The sequence below is a fragment of the Chinchilla lanigera genome, unplaced genomic scaffold (assembly GCF_000276665.1).
Source record: "Chinchilla lanigera isolate Chin_1 unplaced genomic scaffold, ChiLan1.0 scaffold00036, whole genome shotgun sequence".
NCBI classification, from domain to species: Eukaryota; Metazoa; Chordata; class Mammalia; order Rodentia; family Chinchillidae; genus Chinchilla; species Chinchilla lanigera.
Genome location: NW_004955437.1, coordinates 14285564 through 14307040, shown reverse-complemented (window position 1 = coordinate 14307040; position 21477 = coordinate 14285564).

Genomic DNA, 21477 nt, shown 5'->3' with positions numbered 1-21477 from the left:
AATAAGAATTAGAAACATGTACAGCCACTTGACATCTCTGTGTTATTTTAGCTTAAGTTACAAAAGTATCTATGCCAGTGATGGTGAAGCTTTTAGAGACCAAGTGCCCAAACTGCAATCTCAAACCCACTTATTTATCACAAAGTGCCAACACTGCAATTAAATCTGAATGCTGAGGTTTTAGTTTAGAAAAACAACTGTTACCTGATGCTTGGCTGCTGGGGTAACTTGGCTCACATGCCAACAGAAAGGGGTCTGTGTGTGAGCTGCAGAACACATGCCATAGGTTCATTACTACTGATCTATATTATATTAGGAAATAAATTGATTGGAAATGCAAAGACTGGTCCTTCCACATTGCGAGTTTGAGAAGTCTTGTCTTAGCAGGGAGGAAGTCTCAAGACATAGTTTTAACTTCTATCTATCCATCCATCCATCCATCTCATTCATCTATCCACCCATCCATCCATCCCATTCATCTATCATCCATCTGTCCATCTGTCCACCCATCCATCCATCCATCCATTCATCCATCCATCCATCCACCCACCCATCCATCCATCCCATTTGTCTATGCATCTGTCCATCCATCCATCCATCCATCCATCCATCCATCCATCCATCCATCCACTCTATCTACCTATCCATCCACCCATCCATCCATCCATCCATCCATCCATCCATCCATCCATCCACTCTATCTATCTATCTATCTATCTATCTATCTATCTATCTATCTATCCATTCATCCATCCATCCATCCATCCATCCATCCATCCATCCATCCATCCATCCATCCTTCCATCCATCCTATTCACCTATCCACCCATCTACTCAGCCATGGGTAGAGGCACATAAATCAGGGAATTAGACCTACCTCATAGTATATTTGGGAGCAGTTGGGAGGGGCCAGGAGAAGCCCTATCCTGCAGTCCCATCACTTGCCCTGGCTTGGTCCTTGCCTTCATCTTTGTTGGGAAAACATAGGCAAAATCTACTTCATGTCTATTTTTCATCTTCCTGAAATTCAAAGTCGGGAATTTGCTCCCCCGACTCTACCCCAATCTAATTTCCTTTTATTATGAAAACCAGGAAAATGACAAGTAATTGCTTGAAGATGTTAGAAAGATTGCATTTTGTTTTGCAACTATCAGCTTAAAAATAATGTTTAAGAGATTATGAATGGGTGATTAACTATTTTTTCCATTACTTCTCTCTCAAAAGCAAAACCACAGTGATAGTGATATGCACAGTAAAACAGAGACCTCTTGATCTGAAACTAGGCAAGAAAGCAAAAATACCCATCCCACAGGGTACAGTAGCCCTCTGGGGGAGAAATGTTTCCTCTCAGGGAAAACAGAGACAGGGAGGCGGGTGGAAATGGTGGAAGACAAACTTCATCTCTGCCTGCTAATTCCTCTGTGGTGCCTCCTCCCTCTTATTCTTATGGGAAACAGCAGTTAGAGGACTGCAGTCGAATTCCCTATTTACTGCTTTTCCTGAGTCAGTTTGTTTTGGGTGCAACCAGTCTCTGATGCGGCTCTATTACGCCATTTCAGTGGATGTTTATCACTTAAAAGGAACAATTTTAATACCAACATTTGCTGTACAGTATGAGCCATAAATGTGATTTAGGCTTCCCTCTATAATAGACTCTATAGGCGATTGCGTAGGCTCCAGAGTGTTCCTCCAAGTGGTGGCCGTGAAAACGAACAGGCTTTTCCTTCTTTGGTGAAAGTTTCCCATTTCAAGGCCTCTTGAAATTAATTGAATACAAACTGGGTCGATGAGCTGCTCCACACATCTTCCTTGTGCAAGATGTCTTGGGAAGGACCGGTCTCTGGGCAGCAAGGCCCTGGAGGCTGGGGAGGATGCTGCCTAGGTGCTCAGAGGCTTTTAGTGCTTCTTGTCTCTCTGGGCTCAGTTTTCCTTCTGCAGTGGCTGGGGATGGTGGTTGTGGCACAGCTGCCTCAGTGCTACTGAGAGTTAGGTCTGCTGGCTGGCAGTGCCAGCTCCCTGAGAACTTGCTAGAGATACAGATTCCTTGGCTCTGCCCACTCTGGCTAAGCTGGGCAGGGGTTCAGATCCACAGAGCATTTGGGAAGCCCTGGTGTTGGGGAGCAGAGCTGGAGCCTGCCAAGGGTTTTAGTGGACTTCCAGGCCTGGGAGCCGGATGCCCGCTGAATGTTTAGGATTCAAGTTGGTGTATGACAAAAATAATGAGTCCAGGCTTGGATATCACAAGGTGAGGTCTCGTGGTGACTGATCGGAGCGTATGTCCTGGGCTGGTGAGGAGCACGGGGACTCATTGGAAGATGAGTCATGCCTTGCACATTCAGAATTACCTGATGGGCACCCTCCCCTGCCTGGGGCCCTTCCTGCACACTATGCTGTCCCTATCCCTAGACTGGGCAGTGGTGAGGGCGTGGACATGCTTAGTCTGGGGAAAATAGCCGCTGCTGGAGAGATAGTGACCTGTGGGCTCTTCAGGGGCTGGAGGGCTGTGTATAACCGAGCGGATGTCCACACCACTTCTGGTGGCAGAGCCAGGCAGTGTCCCAGGGGATAGGAGGCATGGCAGAGGGGTGAGGCGGACCTTAGGCATGTGGGCACAGTGGGGACTGTGATCCTATTTGCCATTGAGGCTGTTCTCTTTTGGGAAATGTCTCTTTTTCTCCGGTCCATGGTCCCATCCAGGTCCTGTGCCATCTGTGTTAGTCTGCATTTGACCTTCCCGTGGCCTCCATCCCCTGAGTGGGGAGCCATACCCTTGGGAATAAGGCAAGGAAAGCCTGTGTGTGTGGACGAGCTGCTTCCTGCTGAGAAACACCTCCATTCGGGGGAAAATGGGATTAATTTTTATCGGAAGCAGCCTAGGCTGAATGTGCAGTTTTCAAATTGTTGACTATGATATTAAGTAACAAGCAGACTCCTGTCCAATGGATGTTATTAAAATTAACTGTTTTAGCACTACATTTAGAATCAAAACCAATCTGTCACTCCTAAATTGGTTTCTTTCAACTGCTATTTGCGTGTAAAATGAACAGTTTTAACAATTACATCTCCAGTGCAAATCATAAACTTGATTTACGGGAAAACACTTAATTTACTGCATTTGACTGTGCACCAGAGCTGCCAATTATCGATGCTAAATTTCCCTGCTTGATTATTTGGTTCTTAGCAGCAGCCTTGGCCCCTTTGCCTCACTCACCTGTGGGTCCGAGGTCCCACCTGGGGGCTGGATCCCGCTTGGGGCTTTGGCATGGGAAGAGTTGGGTGTGCAAGAGCCGACGAGGGCCCAGGGGGAGCCGAGTGTACAGGGACCCTCTGCTCCACCCAAGTGGGGCTCACCACCAAGGAGGGAAAAATCACAGAATGTTGGAGCAGGGGGCCCCTCAGAGAAAGTAAGTTCATTCACTCATTTATTCATTCATCAAACACGACTGAACAGCCATTTTTCCAGAGCTAGGAGTTGTAGGTTCTGCCATGACTAATATACTCTCCTTGGTCCCTGTCCTCAGAGAATTTACTAAGAGGAAACACAGGCCCTGGCCAACATGACTTGGTGATAGGAGAAATCTCCTTTTGGTGGCTGGTTGCTAATGAGCTGAAGAACTGGGAAGCCTTGTAATGCACGCACTGTGCTCAGAGGTGGTGGGGTTGGAAAGCTAACGTGCAGGGTCTCCCTACCTATTCCAGGCTGGCCTTGAACTCACTATGGAGCCCAGGATGGCCTTGCACTTGCTGTGATCCTCCTGCCTCAGCCTCCCAAGTGCTGGGATTACACACTGTTGCTGGAGGGAAGTACAGGGTATTTCCAGGGAAGGTTGCATGGTTTGGCCTGGCAGGAGTTGAGCAGGCACTTGGAGCTGGATTGTCTCTTTCAGGGAGTTTAGATCCACTCGGATTTACAGCTGAAGCCCTTCTCTGGCTAGGCAAGTGGAAGTCTGTGCAAGTCTGCAGGGCCTGTGAATGCCAAGAAGTTATAGCCTTGGCGTGGGGGCGATGGTCCCCTGGTATTTTGAGAAATTGGAAAGCATATGCAAACCGTATGCAAATGAGGTACCAGGCAGCACCTGCTGCACGGTGTAGTCAGCCAGCTTCTGCACTGCCTCGGAAGGGCTGGTGCTTTCCACCAAGGTGAGAGGGGTGGTGCCTTGTGACTTGGGGTAGAGTTTAGGGGAGCACTGGGGCAGCTTGGGAAGAAAGTTGCCCAAGACTTTCCCCACCAGTTAACTTTCTGTGGAAGGCAGTGTCCCCTGGGAAGAAACAGAGACTGGAGTGTAGGGCCCTGCAGAGCAGGAAGAAGGCCCCAGGTCCCCACCTCCAGGGAGTCCAGGCCTCGGCAGGGCAGAGTTCGCCTCCTCTCTGCCCAGACCCCACTCCTCTGTGATCTGTCCCCACAGGGAGGATCGTGGGCTCTTTCAGAACCAATACCCCAGAGTCAAGGGTCTGGGTGCCCTCTGGGCCTGAGATGGCCCCATACTTCCTGAGATGGTGGTGGCATCCTGGTATCCTACCAGGGGGCTCATCTTTGCCTCCTCAGCTTCCAAACTGAGCCCGGAAGCTTCCCAGGACCCCTGTGATTGAAAACCCCCTGGCAAATCTTTCTTTCCCTGGCAGCTCTACTGAGATGCAGGAGGCTGCGGACCCTCGCCTGAGTTGACAGGGAATGAAGGGCTGTGCCTGGGCCTGAAGCTTCCAGGTCTGACTCCTCAGGGCTCCCGTGTGGTCTTGGATGCATGTCTTCTCTGCCTGTGCCCTGTATCTTAGCAGCAGACCAGACAGTTCAAGAGCCCACTCTGCAGAGCGTAGCGGCTCCTGAGCAGCTGGAAGTGTGTGTGTGTGTGTGTGTGTGTGTGGGTGTGTGTGTGCATGGGGGGGACCATGTGGGAGATTGGTGAGTGCAGCAGGGCCAGGGCCACCTGACAGACATTGTTGAGGCAGCATAGGGATTCCCAGCTCCAGGCCCACCCTGACCCCCCTGCAGGGAGGCGGGAGCCCCCTCCAGCTGGTGAGGTTGTTCCAAACTGGATCCTGGGTGCTGGTGCAAGGAGGTCTCACAGCTGTACCAGCTGCCCCTCCGGCTCCCTCCTGTTCTCCTTTTTTCCCTGTCCCTGCTCTCAGCATCTCTGCTTTCCAGCATGCCTGGCTCTCCCTCCAGGCCTTATGACTCAGCCTTCTCACCTTCTCTGGGGCAGCTGTCCTCTGCTCCCCACCTGACCCCTGCCCTGCCTTCTTGCAGTCCCCTCCCTCATCTCCCCACGGCCCTTGCTGTGGCAGCTCCTCTCCTCTGCCCATCTGTGCTCAGTCTCCCCTCTTCCAGCCACTCAGTTCCCAAGCACAGAGCACTTTGGGGAAACTGAGGAAGGGTCTCAGACAGCTGAGAGTGGGAGGGGCTGGAGGGGAGAGTGTCAAGAACAGCCAGCCTTCAGCAGGTGGCACTGTTGGGCGACTTTTGCTTGGGAAACCTTTTAGCACTGAAAAAACACTCTGGAATCTATTGGCATTTGAGAGCTTTTTTTTTTTTTTAAATAAAAATAATGACTCTCATTTCCCGGGCATCATTAAACAAGGTGCAGTGTTTGTGCGTGCGATGCGTGTGATGATGTATGGTGCGTGTGTCTGCACGAGTGTGTGGGGCTGGAGCACAGAGTGTGTGTGCACACCTGTGAGTGTGGGCGAGACCTGGATGACCAAGCCTGTGCATTGGAATGGTGCTGGTGTGCAGGTGCGGATGGGACCATGTCCGTGTGTGGTTATGGCAGGGACCAGAGGTGCCACACAAGGTGTGTCTGTCCATGCACACCGCCGTTTCCTGTGGGTGCATAGTGCAGGGGTGGGGCTGTGTGGGAAACATGGGGTGACTGGTGGTGATTTAGTACGGTGGATAAGAGGGAGAGCCTCAGAATTAGCCTCCTGCCCCAGGATTTAAATTTTGGCTTCATACTCACAGCTGTGTGATTTTGACCTTGTCAGTCAATGTCTCTGAGCTTCAGAGTCCTCACCTAAAAAATGAGATAGTAGCAATTGTTGCCTGTCTGAATGATGGTGTGTTATTTAATTTTTTTTTTTTTTTTTTTTTTTTTTAAAAGGGGGTTTCAATTTTCAGTTCAGACTGGTCTTGAATTCACTATGTAACTCAGGCTGGCCTCAAACTCACAGTGATCCTCCTGCCTCAGCCTCCTGAGTGCTGGATTACAGGTGTGAGCCACCATACCAGGCTGTCTGGATGATGGTGCGGAGGAAACAAGATCATTATGTAAAGACCCTGCCATGCTGCCGGGCATGGGTCAGGGCCCAGTGGTCTCAGATCCACGGTGCTGCTGTCCAGCTCCTCTGCTGCCTCTGTGGGCCTGCTGGACCCAGTGCACCATGCTCTACTGGACACACTAGGGCTACGATGTTCTCCATGGTGGGGATCCAGCCAGTACAGGCCCTGTGAGTCACCGAGTCCAGCTCCTAGTGTAACAGGAGATGAGAGGGCAGCCCAGGGGCCAGTGGTCTGTGCCCTGGTGCACACGGTTCCTACTTTGCCCAATTTGTGTGTGAGGGCCCTGAGCCAGGCCGGGTGCTCCTTTTCCTGGTGCCCACAAGCCACGGCCTGAGGGTGCCCTGTGCCTGGGTTCCTGGAACCCCAGCTCTGCCCTCCACCTGCTTTCCTCTTCCTCCTCTCTTCCTGGTGGCCTTCCTCGTTGAAGCTGGCAGTAGAGCAGGGAGACCTCAGGCTGGTCTCTACAGCAGTGTGACAACCACTCCAAATGCAGGAGCTTTGAGCAATTTATTATTATGGCACCCAGGTCCTGGGGTTGGCTTCGTGTGCTGGGGTCTCTTGTGTGGTTGGTGGGTGATGTGGACGTACCCATCTGGCTCTGCATGCGTGATTCCTGGTTTATTTTTCTATGTAGTGTCTCTTCCTTCAGGGTCTCTGCATGTGGCTTGGCACTTTGTACATGGCAGGTAGCTCCCAGGAGATAGGAAGAAGAGCTGTCCAGCTAGGTAAGGGCCTTGGGTTGCTATGGTGTCACTTCCCTTGGCTTCTACTGGACAAAGCTGTCGTGGGCCCACCCAGAGTCCAGGGGCCACAGAATGCAGCTCCTCCTTATGGCTGTGTAGCTGGAGAGCTGCTGGAAGGGTGGCAGTGCTGTGGGCTTCCTGGAAGAGCACGCTTTGGCGACCCCCGGACCACTCAGTGTTCACAGTGATTGTGCCCTCGCCATTGAGTCGTTGTCAGGCATGCGGAGCTTGGCCTGGCTGACAGCAAGGCCCCAGGTGTGCTAGCACAGCCATCATCCTCTCGTCCCTCACACAGGAAGAAAGTGAGGCTCAGAGAAGTTAAGGGACCAGACCTGGGTTGCACAGCTCACGGATGGCAGAGCTGAGCTGGAAGGTCAGCCTGGCTCTCCATGTTGCTCCCTCTGCCCTCTGAGACTCTCACAGGCAGGAGGAGGCCAGGCCAGTGAACCGTCTCGCCTGGCTGCTCCTGGGTTCTTCTGCCCTAATCCGGCTGCTCTGTGCCCAACTCCTGCTCCTGCCCCTGAGCGGGGAGGAGAAGTGCTCTGGCCTCTTCTGGCTTTCCAGACACATTGGTCCTCCAGCTGCCCTGGGGGGCTGGCTGCACCCCTTCTGAAGATGTTGAGGGAAACTGAGACTTAGAGGGCCCCCGTGGTCCTCCTGGCTGTGTGTGGCTTTGCTGGCTTCCTCAGGGCCACTGTGCACGGTTCCTGCACCTGTTCCAGCTCCAATGCTGCTGCTTCTCTGGGGCTCCCTGCCCTGTCGGGCTCACTCCTCCTTGTCGCCTCACCACCCCCATCTCCTCCAGTCAGCACCCTCCCCACAGCCAGCACCAGCTTCCGTCCCAAACTCTGGTCCACTGTGTCTGGCCTCTGTCAGGCCTTTCCATGGCCCACTGTGTTTCTCCCAGCACTAGTACTCCGGGGCCCCACTCCTCTGGGGCCTCGGGGCCAAGCATTCTGGGAACCATTAGCTTTCTTTATCCCGTCAGTCTTGGCCTTATTTATCATGTCCCCTCATTTTATTTCACGAAATCACTTTTTAACATTTCCTTTGTTAGAACTTTTACCTAAGGTGGCCTGAGTTCAAATCACTTCACTCAGTGGTTCTCAACCTGTTTTCTACTTAGCCTCAGTTGACTCCCAAAAGTGCTTGTCCTCAGCATTTACTGCTGCCTCAGGCCTCCCCACTTGTGTCCAGGCAGTCAACGTCCTCCATTTAACTCAGGGAATAGCTCCTCCAGAGCCCCCAAGCCCTGGGCCGTGCGCTGGTACCATATCTCTCTGCAGTCAGTTGGTGCGGGGTTCCCTTCTTGCACTTCACTCTGGGGCTCAACCTTAAGCCACTGGAGGGTGGAGATGGCATGTTGGCCATAAGGTCTCCTGCGGTCCTTCCCAGGCCTGGGACACACAGGCCTCATGGCTGATCAGCAGGGAGCGGGCACAGGAGCATCGAGGTGGAAGAGGCATTTTGATCCTAGGCCAAACAGGCCAGCTTGCTTGAGTTTCACCACGAGGTGGGAAGGGGCCGTTCCTCCTTCTTGCTTTGCTGTGGGCATCCCTGGCTCTCAGGACGGGTGATACCACTGGTACACATGTCTGCCCCTGCATTCAGTTGGATGAAAACGTGGACCAGTCATTCTCTTTCTTTTCCATAGGGAGAGAACATAGGAACTGGCCTTTGGCTGCAGGAGGAGCTGAGATCCTAGCTAGATGCAAGGAACGACTTTCCCAGTAGTGAGAATTATGGGCCATTTGATTAGATTCCAGGACAGTCTAGACCCAGGGGACTTTTTTGTTGTCCTGAAGGACGTAGGGGTGATGGCATCTCCCAGAGGTGGATGAGATGAATCCTTTGCCTTTTGCGTCCTTGAGCTTTCCAGAGCAGCCAGTTCTCAGGGTCCCTGGGATCCCTGGGGGAGGAGGCGCTTGCAGACCCAGGGCAGGAGGGTGGGAGAGCCCTCTGGTGAGAGGTCTGCATGGTGGGAACCAGCCTCCCAACCTCTTTGGCTGGGCCCGTGCTACCCATATGAAGGGAGGCTGTCATGCCCAGCTGGCCCCACCGGCTTTAGGAGTCACTTGGGGGCCACTCCCCCACTCATGCGCATGCCACAGTTATTTTTAGCACTGGGATGTGCAGAACATGCTCAGAGAAACAGAGTGGAAAATCTGACACTCGGAGACTCACTGGGAGGAGACCCAGCTCCTCTGCCCGGGTGCCGCTCACGTGTCTGATTTGCATCTCGCACGTTTCTTGGAACAGCCAGACTTTGGATTCCAGCAGCCTCCCGGGAAGACCCACAGCCTCCGGGACCACGTCTGGCCCTTGGACTTGACTGCCAGCCACGGCTCCTGATCAGATTTGTCTTGTTTCCACTGATCCCCAGGAAGAGACAGTGCAGGTCTCCCAAGGAGGGTGTCCAGGGGCCTGAGACTGCGCAGAGGGAGAAGGCTGGTTGGGAGGAGTACTGGGGAGAGGGCCCAGCTCCCTGCCCAGGGTGATGGTGGTGGTGGTGTACTGGATATTTAATTAAAAATTACTTCATGTTTTTCCTCTTCTTATTACAAAAACAATGCATGCTCTTTGTAGAAAAAATTTAAAACACAGATAAGCAAACAGAAGAAAATTAAAAACACACATAATCCCAGCACTCAGACACAAACCCTGCAAATATTTTGGTATTTTGGTGGTTCTACCACCAAGCCTTTTTACTTTTCCTTCTTTAGGACATTTTCATTTATTTTTAATTACACATGTAATACAGGAACACAGTCTCATTAGAAGAGTTCAAACAGTACAGACCAAGCCGAAGCCTCCTCTCCCCCTCTCCAACCCTGGCTTCCCTTTGCTGCACGGGTAATCATGGTGACAGTTTTGATGTATATCGTTCCCGATCTTTAGAAAGTGTACAGACACATTTATATCTGTTCACACAGCGTTACATGGTTTTATTTTTAGTGTGCTTGGATATTTTTTCCCCCACCACAAATGATATCATGCCGTATGTATTGTTCTACACTTTGATCTTGTCACCTATTAATCTCAGGGTCCTCTCAGTGTCACTATGCGTCATGCTAACACATTTGTTGTAACTGCTGGGAGGAGTTTCTTCACATGGACCCGCTGGTGTTTATTCAGCTTCCCCTTGTGCTGGGCTGCTCGACGGCTTCCCTTGAGCCCCGGGCCTGGTTTGCTGGGACAGTGTGTGTGCCTGTTCCTCCTCTGGGGTCGAACTGGAAGCTAGAAATTGCTGGGCATTCTCCTTTTATGCACATAAAGCATACGGGAGCAGCTGGAGCCACCTGCTCTAAGAACCTGCCTTCTCCACTTTCCCATGCTAACAAGGCACTATGACAGTATCTCTCCAATGGTGAGGCCCTACGAGGTATGCCTAGGGAGAACGGATTGGAGATCCAGTCTCCCGGTGAACACATTCAGGCTAGAGTCAGAGACTCACGGAAACTCTCTTGGACCCTCACCAGTGTCCATGTGTCATGAGACATCCTGAAGCAAAGGGATGGTTAGTCTTCATTTGGCCTGGCTCTTCCCAGTTGGAGAGCTTCGGGTCAGGAAGTACAGATTATAGTGGACAGGATAGCACCCTGCTCCTGGGTCCTGGCTCTACTGCTCCAGTGCTGGTCCCCATCCCCCTCTTCTGGCTTGTGCGATGTGCTGCCTGAGGACTTGCTCTTGCTGTGTGTCGGCTGGGCTAAGAATGCTGGGGACTGACACTGTCCTGGGCCCCACAGCCCTCAATGAATGACTGAAAGGACCGGACAAGATCCCTACTCCCTCGGGCGTTGGTGGGAGGATTTGAGACCAGCATTTCCCATTGATCCTAGGTTTCTCCAGAGGGATGTGCTCCGGGCCCACTGTGGATGCTGGCACGGAAATACGCTTGCTGTCAGCTGCTGTCCTTCCTGGCCTCACTACCCTGTTTTTGGGTCCACCTGCATTTGAGCCCGGGGTCACTGCAGGGAGAACCCAATAAGACCAAGTGACCAGTGGGTACTGTTGTGTGGCTTCCTACCGCGTGTCTTAATATTTCTCTCAGGTGACCCTGCACCACTTGACAAGAAAGCTTGTTTGCATTTTTTGTTTTTCTTTTCGTGCTATTATAAACATTCTTTTTTTTTTTTTGGTTTTTCTCCGGTACCGGGAACTGAACTCACGACCTTGCGCTTGCCAGGCAGGCGCTTTTGCCGCTGAGCTAAATCCCCAGCCCCCTATAAACATTCTTTCAAGGGACATCCTTTAGCTCAGTACCTGTGCACGTGCTTAGTTATCACCTCAGGGACCCTTCCTAGACATGGAGCCACTGGCCCCAAGGCTTTCATAAGTGTTTGTGAAATCTGGATCTTCCCCTTTTCTAGCTCTACAGCCACTTTGCAGCTCATGAATGGTGCACAGGAACTAGCCATGGTTGTGCCTTGGGAATTTGGAGGTGCTGGGGAAGGCAGACTGGGGAAAGTGCCCGGCAGGACCTGGGGAGGCAGCCAAGAGCCACTGGCCATGAGCTCACAGGAGGAGTCCGGAGCTGGGTGGTGAGGGCGCTTCTTCCCGGGTTCTTGTTCTAAACTCTTCTCATCCTGCAAGACCCAGCTGAGACTCAGCCTGTCTCGACTTCTTCATCCCTTGTGGGCCCCATCTCCCAGGGGCATGAGACTCAGTATGAGTTCCACGCCCTATCCTGTGAGGAGTGACTTTGTCTCTAAGAGTCAGCATTATACATGGAGCAGATTTGCATATTTGGGGCTTAATAATGCTTGCGGCAGGAAAGTCAGGGAATGTGGATTTTAATCCCACCCTTTGCTGTGGACCCCTGTGGAGCCCTGGGTAAAGCCCTGAGCTGGGCTGGATGCAGATGAGCACAAAGTGGGTCCCCTCTGTCCCTTTCTCAGTCTCTATGCTAGGACTCAGCATTCAGCACAGGGCTGCAGGGACCAGCGCACCTTTCTTCTTTGCCTTCCAGGTGTGGGTTTCCGGAGACAAATACACCCTCCATTGCCAGCCCCTCGATCTGTCTAAACACAATTTGACATGCGTTGCTATTAGCTTAGCACCTTATCAAATAATGCGGCCTGATCGAGATAAAAGGTTTTACAACCCTTGCTGCCTTTGTTTCTGCCTGCATTCACCCGCAGAGACAGCTAATAATTACCACCAAAGACAAAGAGAAATCTATACGCTCAGTGTGGAGGTTCCTGTGTGCATGTTAAGCAGCAGCCTGAGGAGGCAGAGCTGGGAGGAGAGGCCCCAAGTGCAGCCTGAGCAGGCTGGGCCAGGCCGCGAACCCATAGGAGACGGTGGCCCATGCGGGCCTGGGGTCTTGGTTCCCCTGGTTGCTGAGGTGACTCTGGAGCTTGGTGCTGTCCAACCTGGAGGTGAAGAGAGGAGTGGGAGAGAGCCCCCAAGCCCTGCCCTGGTTGTGTTCCAGCTTGTTAGCGAGGCCAGGGGTGAGTTGAGACAGTCAGGGAGTCCTGGAGTACAGGGTGTGGCCCACACTGGGGTACCGAGGCTCAAGGCTTCTGTCTTGGTTCTGTTGCCGGTTGGCTCTGTGACCTTGGGTAACCTCTTGCCCTCTCTGGGCTCAGCCTCTGTTTCTGGGGCTCTGTGGTGGGCGCAGGGACACTTCGGCTCTCGTATGCATGAACTGGGCTGCTGACGGGCAGCTGCACTCTGCTCTGGGTCTCAGCCTTCCTTCTGGGGGACGAGGGGTGTCGGGGGACAGCAATGGGCATTTCAGGCAGGGGATGACTCTGATGGTGTCTCCTGGGTGTCTGTGCCACGGCCAGGCCTAGGTGGGACCTTGAGAGGAGGATGTAGCTCTTGACCTGAGAGCTCTCCCAGGGGGATAGTTTTCTTCCCAGGTCCATCAAACGCAGACTAAGAAGGGATAACACAGAATGGGGGATATCTGGGGACTAAATCAGCCTCAGAAGGCTTCCTGGAGGAAGAAGACAGCTATGGTGTTGGGGCAGGAGCTATAGTCCCTGAGTGGGGTGTGTGCAGGAGCAGGGATGGGGACTATGTGTGCATCAGGAAGGTGGCAGGGGCTGGGAGCCTCTGATGGAACTATCCGTCTCTAGAATCTGCAGTCTCCAGGACATAAGGGCTCCTGGTAGAGCACAGGGCTGAGGCCCTGGGCTCCCTCTCTTCCCAGCCCTGGCCTGCTGTGGGGAGAGGCAGGGCCAATAGTGGGTTACTAAATGTTTAACAGCACTGTGGGAAAGGAGGAGGCCTGATCTACAGCATTTGCCAGTTTCCATGGTATAAATCTCCCATCCTGGCGGAGTCCAAGATGGCAACATGAGGTCACTGATGTGGAGCTGGGAGGAGCGTAGCATGCCTGCTCTTGTGAATGAGAGAGGGCCATTTCCACTACACTGCAGGTTGGAGCCCAGAGTGGGTCCATGGAATTAGGTCAGCAGTGCACTGGATGGCACGACTCCAAAGGCAAGAGACACAATAGCATACATGTCTCCTCTATCCACTGTGCTTGGGGCAGACATCACTAATCGACTGCACCTCTGCCAACCCAGGATCCTTCTCATCCAAGCACTCTAGGCAGCCATGATGGATTAGTTATTGTCAGTATGTAAAATGCCAACTCTTTTCTGTTGCTGATTTAGACAAATCCCCTCCAGATCCCACAGATGGAGAAACTGAGCCCTGGGTAATGGCAGAGTCTCCAGCGGCCACCTGCTCTGCTTCTTTCCCTTCTTTTCTTTCGCTTGGCTGCACTCAGACATGGAAGCCCTCTCTGGCTCCTGACCTGGCTCTCTCTCTGGGCTTCTGTTAGCTTTCTGCCCTCAACTGGGCCTGGTTCACATGTATACCTTGGAGATAATGCAGGCGGAGCTCTAGGTCACCGCAATAAGGCAAATGTCACCAGGAAGCAACTCACACAAACTGCTTGTTTTCTCATAGCATAGAAACATTATGTTTACACCCTACTTAGTCTATTTTGTGTGTGATAGCATCAGCGTTACATCTAAAAAACAAAGCATATCTCTTAATTTAAAAATACTTTCTTGTTAAAAGACGTTAACCATCCTCTGAGCCGCTGGGGGAATGGCACCGACAGACTTGTTCCATGCAAATTGCGCAAGCCTTCAATCTGTAAAGAAGAAGGAAGCGGTGTCTGTGAACTGCACCAGTGGCAAGTGCCGCAGAACGAGGCACTCTGCCTTGGCTCTCACATTGTCCCCTCACAGGGGGCCCCTTCGAGGCAGGGCCATGGCTTCCTTTTTGTCTAGTAACCTCTATCACCACAGCTGAGGGACCAGCACCTCCCTGCTGCTCCCTCTCTCCTTTTTCCAGAGCTCTCATCGCTGGTGTCAGGCCCGGGGAGTTCAGGGAGGGGCCTGGGCCTGACATTCTTGCACTGCTCCCTGTGCGGAGAGCAGCTGGGGTTTTTTAGTTCCAGGGCACAACATGGACTCTGACTGATGCAGGTAGGAGGACAGTTTGTCGAAAGCGTAGCAGGTAGCTGCCCCGTCATAGGGAGCCTGAAGAGCCAGGTCTTGGCAGGAGGAGGAGGCTCTGATGGCACCAGGATCACAGCCATGATCACGCCACAGAGGCTGTTCCAGAAGACTCTACAAGGCCCAGCACCGGACGGCTCTGTGGGCTTTGAGGCTGCTTTGCTTTTGTGTGAGTCCTTAGCCCAGAGTCAAAATTCCAGGCACCTGCCTCTGACCACCCAGTCCAGGTTGCCTGAAACACCGTGGGTGCCGGGAGCCGTGTGTTAATGCACCAGTGGGCAAGAGAGGCTTGGCCCCACTGTGGGTCCCTGCAGGAGTGTGGAAGTCGTACCTTGTCCTCACCGCATGGTGGGGATGGTGGGGCCCGGGTGGCCTCCTACTTGTTCACAGTTGTTCACGGGGAGCACAGGCCAGGACACCCCTCATGTGTGGTGGGCTGAGGTGTGAAAGGGACTGCTGACCCATGTCTCACATCCTCCAAGATTCCCCCAGGCATGTGAGGGATTCAGGAAGGGGTCTTGGTGGGAGCGTCCTGGAGGCAGTGAGAATGGGCTTCAAGGCTCTGCTGCCCTCTCACCCCAGGCCCCCCAGCTCCCCAGCCTGGCTGATTTCCCAGAGCCTACCCCATCATTGCTGGGTGGTCTTTGAATGTAGGGTTATTTGCAAATGGGAGTTGGGGCTTGACTGTCCCAATGTGGGGCTCACAGTCACACAGATGGCTCTGGGAGGGGCTTAGGGACCCCTCGCCCTGGCCTCTTCTCTAACTGTGCCAAGCAGGAGACAGATCCTCCCTCCCCAGCACTCTTAGTCCCCAAGGACTCCTGGAAGAGATCTGGCGGTGTGGTCATGACTCAGCCCTTTGCAAAGATGAGTGGCCATGCCAATGCTCTCCGGCCAGCAGCCTTGTCAGCAACGAGCAGGTCCCATTGTGGGGGTCAGGAAATCCTTGCCTGGTCAGGGGAGATGTGGGGACAGGGCTCTGTTGTATGGGAGAGCCTGGACACCAGCAGCAAGAGGACCAGAGAGGCAGGCAGGAGGCAGGAGGCAGGGGGCAGGGGGCAGGAGGCAGGAGGCTGTGATTCAGCTCTATGGGGGAAGCTCCCTGGTGGCTGGGGTCAGGGGATGGGGTAGGTACAACTCCTCTGCCTTTGCTTCCCCCCCCTGCACACTGGGTGATGCCACCTGTCACTCCACCAAGAGCTCATAACAGAGGGGACCCTGCAGGTAGGATCGGCCTGGGTGCCCTGATGGGGAGCAGGTGGCGGGGGTGACAGGCAGTGTCTGATTGTCAGGCAGCGCATGCTTCTGCAGGCCAAGTGCGAGTTCTGGGGCACTGGCTCAGAAAAGCGGGCTGTGCTCAGTGTCCTGTCACGGCGCTGCCCTTCCTAACTGCTGACACAGCTCTGCCTCGGACCCTCCTTTGTCCTTTATCTGGCCTGAGAACGTGCCTGCATCCCAATTGGCTCCCAGATGTGTCTCTGGGTGAAGGACGTCACCCTGTCCCAGCCAGCACCAAAGAAGCCTGCGGCTGCCTTCTTCACAGGGACAAGGTGGAGTTGCATGCCGGTTTGTGGGAAGGGAACGGGCATTTATTAAGTACCAATGGTGTACTGTATACACTGCCTGAACCTTTCATACCCATGTTCTCTCACCCTCATAGTATCGGGACGACATGATATCATACTCCCATTTTAAAGGCCAGAGAAGGACTTTCCCATGGGAATGCTGCCAGGTAGGGGAAGGCCTGGGGACTCCATCTGGGTCATTCTGTGTTCATGACCCCTTTCTGAGGAATGGAGTGATCAGAACTGAAGGGCAAGACAGACCACCTTAAAATACATTTCCTGGGGTGTGCCATGGCGGTCCTTTGTGAATACCAAGGAGGAATGAGGCCTGGGGTATGGGTCAGCAAGAGGGGTGCAGACTCCCCCATTTCCCAGTGTGAGCTCTCAGAAGCCAGGAAATAACTCCTCTCTCCCAGGGTCTGGCAACCTTACTGAGACCTCCTACACCCTCCCCTGCAGATCTGGAAGTGATTTCAGGAGCTGACATTTATATCACCCACTTTACAGAAAGGAAAACTAAGGCTCTGGTAGAGAACTACCTCAGGCTCCTTATGAGGACTCACCAAGCCCAGGCAGCTGCCTCTTGCTTTGAGCAGCCATTGCAAGTCTTAAGACCCTGACACCAGGGCTGGGGATTTAGCTCAGTGGCACAGTGCCTGCTTGGCAAGCGCAAGGTTGTGAGTTCGATTCCTGATACCGGAAAAAAAACAAACAAAAACAAACAAACAAAAAAAAAGACCCCGACATGGTCAGGCAGATCTCATTGGTCAGGCAACAGAAGTCACTGTGGAAATCCTGCAGGCAGATTGGTATTTACATGGGCAGCGCTTTGAAGTCTGTGCACATGCTTTTACCTTGTTGGGCCAGTAGAAAGCCATGCCTGGCATTCTTCCCTGGGTTGGTGCTTGGAGAGGTAACACCAAGTGGTCTGAAGTCCCTAAGCAAGCAAATGCAGAGTGGCAAGTCCCAGATGTCTGGACTCCTGGTCCGGTGCTCCTTCTGTAGCCTCTTTCGAGCAAGCAGCAAACACACAGGGACCAAGGCCTCCATGGCTTTGCAGAAAACTTGGACATGGAGCCATAAAAATCTAGCACCCAAAAACCTTCTCTTCTCCAAGAGTGAGGTCTTGGATAGCCTCCTGTGTGCAACTCAAATCCTGCCCTGGTCTCTGTTCACACACATCTGGTGATGGGGAGCTCATTCTGCAGCAGGCAGCCCCTCCTTCTCAGCAGCATCACAGGACAGCAAGGGCTCCCTCCTCTCTCCCTCCTTCCCTCCTCCCTTCCCCCTCCCTCCCTCCTCCCTCTTTTCCTCCCCATTGCTGATGGCACCAGAAGACCGGCTGAGCTCCTAACCACCTCTTGAACAGTCATGGCAAGTCCTCTGGGTGGCCCTTTCTTCCCTTTTGCACATTCAGCCCAGCTGGGAGTCAGGCAGACCAACTTTGAATCTTGATTCTACCTTTCTTAGTGTGACCTTGGGCATGCAACTTCATTTTTCTGAGCCTTAATTTTGTCATTTGCCAATGATGGTGTCCTTCATGGACTGCTATGACGATTAAGTGAATAAAGGGGTGGACAGTGCTTAGCTTGGTGGCCTGCATGGTGCAGAACTCAAACCATGCTAGGTAGCACTCTTACAACCTCCTAATTAGTAAGCTGGAGTCTGCCTTGTGGAGTTGGCTCGAGGATGAAGGTTGGTGGTCTGCATAAGGGCTGAGCACAGGTTTGGGCTCAAAGTAAGGCTGGCCTAATAGTGACAGCTGTGTTTTGTCACTCACACTGACTTCCTGTGGGAGGTCCTGCCTGTGGAGTGTGTGAGACACGAGCTCCTGGGTACCACTCTCCTGCTGCCCAGCTGAGACTTACACAGATGCCTTTATTTTTATTTTTGCTGATTTCAGCAAAGGACATTGATTAAGATATTCCTCCCTGCATGAAACAGAAAAACTAAGTCAAAATGAATAAATGAATAGGAGGTTTCTTTGTGTACATGACAGGAAAAGTAGAGGTTAAGAAAGAGTTCAGAGCCCAAAGCCAGACCACCTGAGGTAGAACAGTTGCTAGCTGGATGATCTTGGTCTGGTTACTTCAACCCACCTGGACCTCAGTTTTCATATCTGCCCACTGGGCTACCAGTAAGTTCTGTACTGGACTCTTGTGAGGATGAGGTGGTGCTTAGCACATGGTAAATGCTACATTAGCACAGACTGTTATTTATTACAGAGCTTTGATGATTTTTGGGCTCATTAGTGTAGGGGCTCAGTGTTGTAAATGAAATGTTGGATTTGGGCTTTTGTCTGCTTTGTCTCTGTCCATGTGTGGACTGTACCCCCAGGGTTGTACCCTCATGATACATGATGGCTGTTGCTGTACCAGCCATCATTTCTTATACAACACTGTCCAAAGCCAGAGAGAGAGTTTTTCTTTCTTTTGAGTACAGTAAAATTTCCTTTTTTTCTTTTCTTTCCTGCGGTGGTGGCAGTTGAATTCAGGCCCTCATGCATGTTAAATACACACTCTACTGAAGCAAGGTTTACTTAAATGACATTCTTGTAATGTCATTGACTGGAAGTGGGTCAGACACTTTAGCTACCTGGGGGAGAGTAGAATGGAACTCATGCAGTTGGCCAGGCCCAACCCAGCATCTTCCTCCTGAAGCCACTCACGCTTGGACCACTTTTAGGTCCATCATGAGAAAGAAGGAAGGTGGAACCAGGAATCAGCCTATCCGACTCGCAGTAACAGGTGTGGGGTCCCAGCCACTTGGTGAAGGATCTTCCATTGTATTAGGGCAGAGTTTGCTGGCACTAGTAAAGTTTTTTTGGCTGGTCCTGCAAGCTCCCTGAGATGGTGCTGGCCCCTACCCAGATGCAAAGTGGCCCAGATGGAGCCTGGAGGGGAGCCATCCAAGGGCCGGGCTCAGACCTTGTCCGCAGTCACACAGCAATGACAGCTTCCTTTATTGGACAGAAATTTCCACTTAGGCATCCTCTCTTTTCCTTCCACCTGTTCTATGAGGAAGGCTCTATTTTTATCTCTCTTTGCACATGGGAAAGCTGAGACAGAGAGAGGGAAAGTACTATAGTGTGCATTAGCAGATGTGATCAGGGTCTTGATTTCTGTCTATCCTTTGGTCCTTCTCAGAGGTTATCTATGGCACTGGGGACATTGCTGTGCATGCCTGTGGCTTCCAGCAGCAAGCTGCCATGTGCAGGGTGGCCCATGAACGCTGGGAAGTTAGTACTCACAGTGGTAACCCTCCAGAAGCCAGGGGTAGGGGTCGGTGGGTACTGCTCCTCCCAGCTTTGCTGGCCCCTGGGAGACAATTCCTATCTGTGTCCTAGTCCCAGGTGTGCGCACCAGGAACCTGCTCACACATGTGGCCATTCTGTCTTCCTTGTGCTCATTTTCCCCAGCCCTCATCTGGATTTCCTGGTATTGCCCCACAATCCTGAGTTCAGTAGCTTCTTTTGGCATAACCCAAACTAAGTCTCTCGTGCAAGGTCACAGGACTGGCAGATGGTGCTGAGACACACACCAGGTGGGTCAGCCTTCAGCTTGAGCTCATGGTCATTGTCATGGGAGAATGAAGAGAAAAACAGGAGCCACCCCCCAACTTCAACTACCCGTCTTCAGCCTGACCAGGGCCCAGGGTGGCTGCCATCTGCCCGTGTAGTTACCAAGCCTGACATTCCTTTGGGTGATAGCTTGCTGGGCTCTGACACCAGTAGCAGTGGCTCGTAAACCGCTTGATGCAGGGGGACCAGTGACCCGTGAACTGAGTGAGCAGCAATTTGGCCTACCCCAGCCGGCTTCAAAGGAGCGATTATGGACCATCCAGGAAATAATACATTTCGCAGAAAAGACCGTAATTATGGAGTATTGAGTAAATAATATGTGCTTTTTAAAAGTCTGCAATTATGTATTTATCCTATCTGTAATTAGGGAATTTTTAAAGGGTGCATTATAGGTAATTTAAAAATAAAATAATGATACTACTCAAAACAAACAGCCCCAAACAAAGACAATTTAGGCCACCCCAAACTCAGCTCAGGGATGATTTCAGGGGGGAGTTGTGCCCTGGGCTTTGAGGAAAGCACACTACCCATGTGTGACCTTGGTTGGCAAGGTCAGCTTGACCCAACCTTGGCCTGATATCTAGAAGTTCACCAAAGCTAAAATCCTTTCCCTCATTGGCCTTTTTCTTGGCAATCTCAATCCTCAGAGTTTTCTTTCTCCCGTGACACAACCAGCAAGTGACTGTGTAACAGCAGCTCTCCTCCTCTTTATTCTTCTAGAAATGTCGACATAGCAGCCCTGAGTCATGTGTGGCACTTTGAATATAATGAGTGAAAATTTACAAAATTTGGACAGTTCCTCAGGTACACAAGCTGCATTTCAGGCCTTCTGTTTCTACCTTGCTGCTGGAGACATTGTGTTGGGCTGTACAGATATAGGAAGCTTCATCATTCCAGAAGCTTCTGTTAGAAGCATTGCTTTAGAAACCACTGCTTAGGCATGTAGTAGAATCCTTCTTTAGAATCCTACTTTAGAATTCACTTCTTAAGCTCACATGGTATAGACCTTATTTTGAACAAGTGTCCTAGAAGGAAGCTTGTTCTCTTTTCTAGAAGTTTCTTCCCCAGTGGTTTGCTTGGTGAACTCCCCCTCTGTCCATGACACCAATGTTACTATGCTCTTTCTTGTATACTTATCACTTTTACTTCCCCTTCCCCTAATAAGCTGGAGCACTGTCTTCTTTTAATGATACCCCCATCTCAGACCAAGATCTAGAATAGTTTGGATATTGATTATCTCCCCAAATATGTGTGCATTAAGGGGTTGGTACTCAGGGTGAGGCTACTGGGAGAGGGTGGCATTTTTCAGAGGTGTGGCCAAATGGGAGGTCATTAGATCACTGGGCTGTGACTTCAAAGGGGACTATGAGACCCCGGCCCTTTCTTCTTCCTCTTTGCTTCCTGGCTGATGAGGTGAGCAATTTTGCTTCACTACAGCTGTGTTTTAAATTATGAGATCTTATGTATATGGGAGATGTTTACTTTTTATATTTTTGAGATAGGATCTTACTGTGTAGTTCAGGGTGACGTTGAACTCACTGTGTAGCCTAGGCTGGCCTCTAACTCACAGTGATCCTCCTGCCTCAGCTGCCTGAGTGCTGGGATTACAGGTGTGTGCCACCATGCCTGGCTAATGTTTACTGTTTTGAAAGAGAGTCACCCCAAATAAAGTGGCAAGATCTTTGTGAGCAAGGGCTGGCATGCCCGTGGCTGAGCACAGCGTGGCAGAACACAGGCCTTTGCTGTCAATGGAATCACACTCCTGGAGAATTTGGTGGCCTCTCTTTCCAGATTTGTAAGATAGGACAATAGTGGTTCCTGTCTGGAAGGA